The 6,000-nt window shown below is 37.7% G+C and overlaps 1 long non-coding RNA gene across 4 annotated transcripts in view; it reads right to left on the bottom strand.

Moving 5' to 3' along the window:
* Positions 1-1,169: 1,169 nt before the first annotated feature.
* Positions 1,170-6,000, bottom strand: part of LOC124868521 — a 33,705-nt gene continuing 28,874 nt past the window's right edge. For 3 of the 4 annotated variants that reach the window (XR_007038336.1, XR_007038335.1, XR_007038337.1), the window contains 2 exons: positions 2,300-2,416; positions 1,170-2,188 (listed from right to left, as the gene is read on the bottom strand). This is a non-coding gene — a long non-coding RNA (uncharacterized LOC124868521). The remainder of the gene's footprint in view (positions 2,189-2,299; positions 2,417-6,000) is intronic. The other variant, XR_007038338.1, reaches the window with a different exon arrangement.

The following is a 6,000-nucleotide window of genomic DNA, read 5'->3' as shown; positions in this document are numbered from 1 at the left end:
GAGTAACGTCTGGGTCTCTCTACTTAGGCTGCTGCCCCCGCACCCCGACCCCGGATAAGCGGAAGACAATGGATGGATGGATGGATGTAAAATAATGTAATCTATAACATTTGTTGTTTTTTTTGGATAGTAAAACCAATCTAACAAGCTAATATTAGCTGGTTTAATATTCTGCTTTGCTAGCAGTCTGCAAGTCTGCAAGTCTGCAAGTCTGCAGGCAAAGTCTTATCTAACAGATAAGGAGGTCCTATTTTGCAAACTGTAGTTTTAGAGCAGTCTTAATGCAGTAGAACTTTTAGTGTCTGTATTTTTCACAAAATGTTTTTAATCCGCTGAAATTGTCTTGTCAGCAGTTGTCTTTCAGCCAGCTCACTGGCAGTGCACATAAATCATAGAAACAACATGACAGAAGGTCTTGGTGGTTTTAAAACAACTTTTTGAAGATTTTGTATTTCTTGAAACGGATAAACGACCGGTTCGTACAACAGTGCAGTGTTTTCCAGCTGAACAGTGGTGTCAAGAAAAAAATATGTCAAAAATATTGTCAGTTAACACATTTCCATCTCTGCTCATGTACGCAGACAGCAAGGGATTCAAGGATTTTTATTGTCATAACAGCTCACACATTAAGGTTATAGTTAAGGTTAAGGTACAAAATTCAGACTCAGGTCCCGGTTAAGAAGCTTAATACCCTAGTAAAAAGAAAACTAAAAATAACGTACAAAGCTAAATCTAACAATAAAAAAACAAAATATAGCAATCAGTAAAGATAATTAAACTTTTTTTTTTATCTTATCACTTCCTTTCACTAACAATTCCAGTCTATGAATGTTTTGTAATTTTATTTAGTCACAAAAAATATAAAAGCACTTCAGTGGTTTCCTCTCCTCAGGCAGAATAACAGTGGAATCTAAATGGGCTCAGTGCCCAACGTCAAGCAACAACAACACCGCTGGCAATCAAGGGAAGTAAGTGGAGGGATTAAGTGTTCTGGAGAGAGTGGTGTGTGTGTGTGGGGGGGGGGGGGGGGGGGTGTAAGGTATGAGTCCTCCAACTGACAACTTAAAGACAAATAGGCAAAGAGTGATTTCCTCCACCTTTTACAGTTGATGTGCAAAATCTCATTCAAATGTAGATTTACAAAAAATCGCTGTTTTTTTTATTTTTATTTTAATGCATGAAACTGTGCTGAAATGTTTGTCTGATCTTCGATCTCTATCAGGTGAGAGAACCAAGCAACATCTGGAGTTTCATCGTGGAAATCCCATCAGTCTTGCTTGACTGAGGTTTGTTATCATCATTCTTGGCCACTTGGCCCTCACAGCTGTGTTTACAAGTAGCATGCCATGTTCAAATTGTCCACAGATGTTTTTAAAAGTTCAGCCCAACTGAGGTAAAGGCTGTGAAGTGTTGATCACAGAATCAGCAGTTGTTTATGTTTTATTCCTGTGAGATTTGAAAAATAACACAAAGAGGAACGTAGGAGAAATAAAAGGTTCATTAGCAATTAAAACACACTCAAGATTAACTTCTTTCTGCCCTTCAAAACTCTCACAGATATTGAGATATATTTGAGACATTTTGAGCATGCCCTCATGAACTCTGTGACTGTGGAAAGACAAGTGAGATAAACTGAGAGTCCTGCTGCCTATCATTGCTTTCTGTCTGACAAGATCCAGTTCAGAAATATGAATGTGTATAGGCAGTAAATCCTGATGAGAGAACAACAGAGTCATATAATAATAACAGTATTGGAAATTATAGCAGTTGTCCTGTCCTGTATGTTTTTAAGAGTCAGTATGGTTTATATTAACAAGCGTGCTACGCCTGTAACGAACTCCTGACATTGTGTCATGCCCATAAATTTGAATGCTTTAGCACCTCCATTGACTACTTTGAAACAGGTTGCACAAACTGTGTTGATATTACTTGCAATCCATTATAGAGTTGTTGACCTCTATAATGGTACCTGGTTTAGTGTGCCAGATATTTGATATTTACCTGAAACTTTAGATCTTCTTGTTTCTTTCCTCCATTGTCAGGCATTCTGTTGTTTATTTTGAAGAAGTTTTGCCATGGCAGTGAGTCCATTCATGGCCTCAATAATTCATCCTAAAAGGATGAAGGTTCTGAACATTGTTGAGCTGTAGTGGTTGACACCCACTCAGATGGGAGATGGGGGCACCACCTGTGGAGAAGCAAACTGGAGTGGTGGACCCAAGCTTTCAGAAAGGGGACCAGAAAATGTGTTTTAACTGCCAGGGGATCACACTTCTCAGCCTTCCTTTAAAAGGCTTACTGTAAGAAATTGAAGAAGAGTCTTCAGCCAATTGTTGAACATCAGATTCAGGAGGAGCAATAGGTCTTCATCCCAGATGTACGGCAGTGGATCAGATCTTCACCATCTCGGAATTGCCTGAAAAAGGTAAAACAAACACTCTTTATTGTAGAATTGTCCAGTTTTCCTTTGGCCAGACTATCTTTTTTGGATTTTGAGCTACTCACCAAAACAGTACATTTTCATTAACTGGGAAAAACCCCTTTAATTTAGCACTAATGGAAAGCTTTGTCCTTTAAAATAAAAATGTTAGCAAAGAAAAAAAATTAATAGCCATTTACAATACCCTCAAATTTTTTTTAAATTACCCTTCTTAATCTCTCATTGTTTCTCTTTTCCAACAGGTAGCCAAAATACTGCCACACAGCAATTTGAAAGGTGGGGTGGCTTCAACAAAAAAGCTGGTTCACATTGAGCAACTCAAGAACCAGTTCCTACTTCAAAATAAAAGTCTCAAACATAGGTACATATCAAGATTGAAGGTTTAGCTCAGATTTTTTGAAGCGAGGTTCTGTGAAGTTATTATCGGGAACAATTCGCTTAACTAGTAAAAAGATGCCACCGCGGGCTTTTTGAAAACTGAACCAGTCCTAAATGCTAACAAGGTAGACAGATATACACTGACTGTCCTAGCCAACTTTAGCGATTTAAAACAACTCAAACTGAATGCTTATATCAGTGGTATATAATACAGCACTGTTTTGCCCAGTTGAACAACATCTATGTTTCCATATGAGGGTATTTTGGTTTAGCCTGCTGGCTGTAGCAATCCACCAGATCTGCTGCCATTTGACAGTCTGCCCCAGCTTCACCAAGAATGGAGTAAACCTGTGTATTTTGTGTCAGGCTATCAGTTGTTCAACAGCATCAAACATGATAGGTTCTTGTGCTTTCCCGATTTTGTAGTTGTTTTAAAATTTTCCGGCAGACTCACTATCGATTGATACAGAGTCTGTTGTGAGACAGGCTTTGCTTTGATGCTAAATATTATGCTATTTTAATATTGCATGATCTTGTGACAAGATCCCAAAATATTCAATGCAGGGCAGCTCTGGCCCAATGGAAAGATTTGCTGTCTTGCAGTCGTTTAGGGTTCAATTCCCCCTTACTTTCCAACTACATACTGATGTGTTGCTGGGCAAAGCACTTAACCTCAAACTGCCTACCGATCTGCATATCTCTGTATGAATCTGCTTAAGTGCTGAGTACTTGATGAATGAATCTGAGTGGTCAGGACAACTAGAAAAGCTCTAAGTAAGTTTATTTTATTTATCATCAATAAGAACAAAATGATCAGGCTACAGTTTTGGATCTCCAGCTATAATGTCCCAGCTGTATAATAATCATGATTCCTGTTTTATTAGCTAATTATTTGTGTTATCTTAACACAAGGTTTACACCCAGTTTCACCTCCTCCCAGAGTTAAGATGGGCTTGCTGGTAAAAGTGAGACATCAATTATAGCAGTTTGTGTTTAGGAGTTGTGGGGGGATGATGATTGGAATGCAGCTGAGATACGAACCAGAAGTTAAATATCCTTATGTGCAAAATATATCAGAGCCACAGAGTTAAAAGTGTAACCCTGTTACTGGTGGGAGCCCATTAAAAAAGTAGGAACCTATGTAATAAATGCTGGGGTCAAGTACTTACCATTCTGAGTTTGTGATGCATTGCTTTCCTTATTAAGTTTATTGAAAACTTCTCTACAGAAATAAACCAGCTAAAACTTGTGATAATCTCTCGCCAATTTACCTTTTCATCTTTACGCCCTATTAAACAAAGTTTCCAATAGCCTTTGGAAATGTCTAAAAGCTCCTTGTATTTTAATCACCTACACTTAGGTAAAAATCACTCTTTTTCCAAATAATCTGTTATTTGAATCTTGAATATTTCATTTTAAATCAAATGCAGTAATCAGAACATGACGAAAACATGGTTCATGAAGGTTCCCAGTTTCAGTTTTTTTCTGTGCAGTAACTTTTTGTTTGTGTGAACCATATGTCCCAAATTAATGAATCCAGGCAGTAAACTGAGCCATTTTCACTCTGTCACTGCTTCTTGTCACAGTAGTACTGGCCTCAAACTCTTTCTCTGAGCCTCCATGTCTTCTTCTTCTCCTCTCACTGAGTTGCTCCCCTCTCTGTTCTTTCTGTTTTCGCACAAGTGTCCCAGTTATAAAATTGCTTACATCCTACTCAGACTGGGGCTGGATTGAAATTTCCCATAGGGTATGTACCAATATGCAGAGAGCACACTTCGACAGATGCCATCAGAGAACAAGCATATGAATTACCAGGCAGCCTGCCATCTTTGAGTTCAGACAGAATGGCATTAATACCTGATTATGATCCAAACAACAACACAACAACAACATGAAAGCCAAAGCAACTGGGAGCAGGTAAAGGTTTCATCATTTATATATTAATGGATTAACTAACAAAGACTTTTCCACCGCCCCCCCACAAAAGTTAAAATGTCACGGAAGCTCCCAGCATTCAGGACATTTGGGAAAAAATAAAAAGGGAAAGAAAACAGCAGGAAAAAAACTAGGGTTAAGTTGTCAGCAAATTACATTCCATTAAATTAAATATTTACAACTGCTGACCATTGCTAATTCAAAGGCTTTAAGATATTCATGACTACAATTAAAAAAAACATGATTCCTTTCATTTCAAATAGTGGTAAGTATGGGCTAATATTAAATGCAATTAATTACCTGCAACATGTGGCTGAAGGTATACTACTCTCAAATTAACCACATGTAATAATGTTCTATTTATTATGAAAATAAAAACAATAAAATGCTTCACAGAAGGATAATTGTCAAACAGAACTCAGCTAGTTCCTATTTCTATGCATCTGATACGGTAGCTTATGCTATTGGATCTCTAGCTAAGTCAGTCTGCCAGAGATTTTAGACATTTTTTGGACAACAAATTATTTTGCATGAGCATCACAAAGTAAATATACCACACATAAGCACCGCTGGTATGGACATTCACTCACTTCAGCATGCTAAACGATTGGAGTGACTGCTCTAGTAGGGGAGTTGGAGCTATTTTCAGATTAACTTAACTATTAATTATTTAACCGACTGGCACTTATGGACTATGTATATAGCACTAAACTTCCATCTCAAAGTGGTCAGGTGATCATCAAGTATATAAAAAATGAAAGAGTGAAAATGTAACTTTCCGTGTCTTGAAGCAATAGCAGACTGTAAATTAGGAACCATTCAGTTTATTTCACTTGAACTCAATTAAAAAATACTTTTTTAATCCTAATAGGAAATTAAGTGTTGTAACTTATATTAGGCAGCTTTATTCGAAGAGTTCTAGTAGATGCTGATGGCTGTGACCAGGAAGGATCTCCTGTAGCGGTCAGTGTTACAGTGGATTACAGTGCCCTGTGTAAACAAGGAAAAGTGTGTTACAGGGATTTATGGTTAAGTTTAGGACTAAGGTATGAATTAAGTTTAGGTTAGGTTTAGGGTTAGGGTCAGGGTTAGGGTTAGGCTATTGCAATGAATGAAAGTCAATGAAAGGTTCCTGTAAGGATAGGAAAACACTACTGTGTGGGTTTAGAGTTATCACATTGTAGCTTTGTAATAAACAACCCTCCACAATATAGGCACATGTGTTGAAGTGGCAAGGTAAACCTGGG

Source organism: Girardinichthys multiradiatus, chromosome 5, assembly GCF_021462225.1.
Source record: "Girardinichthys multiradiatus isolate DD_20200921_A chromosome 5, DD_fGirMul_XY1, whole genome shotgun sequence".
Taxonomy (NCBI): domain Eukaryota; kingdom Metazoa; phylum Chordata; class Actinopteri; order Cyprinodontiformes; family Goodeidae; genus Girardinichthys; species Girardinichthys multiradiatus.
The sequence above is the reverse complement of the archived record's forward strand: the minus strand, read 5'-3'. Positions and strand labels throughout refer to the sequence as shown.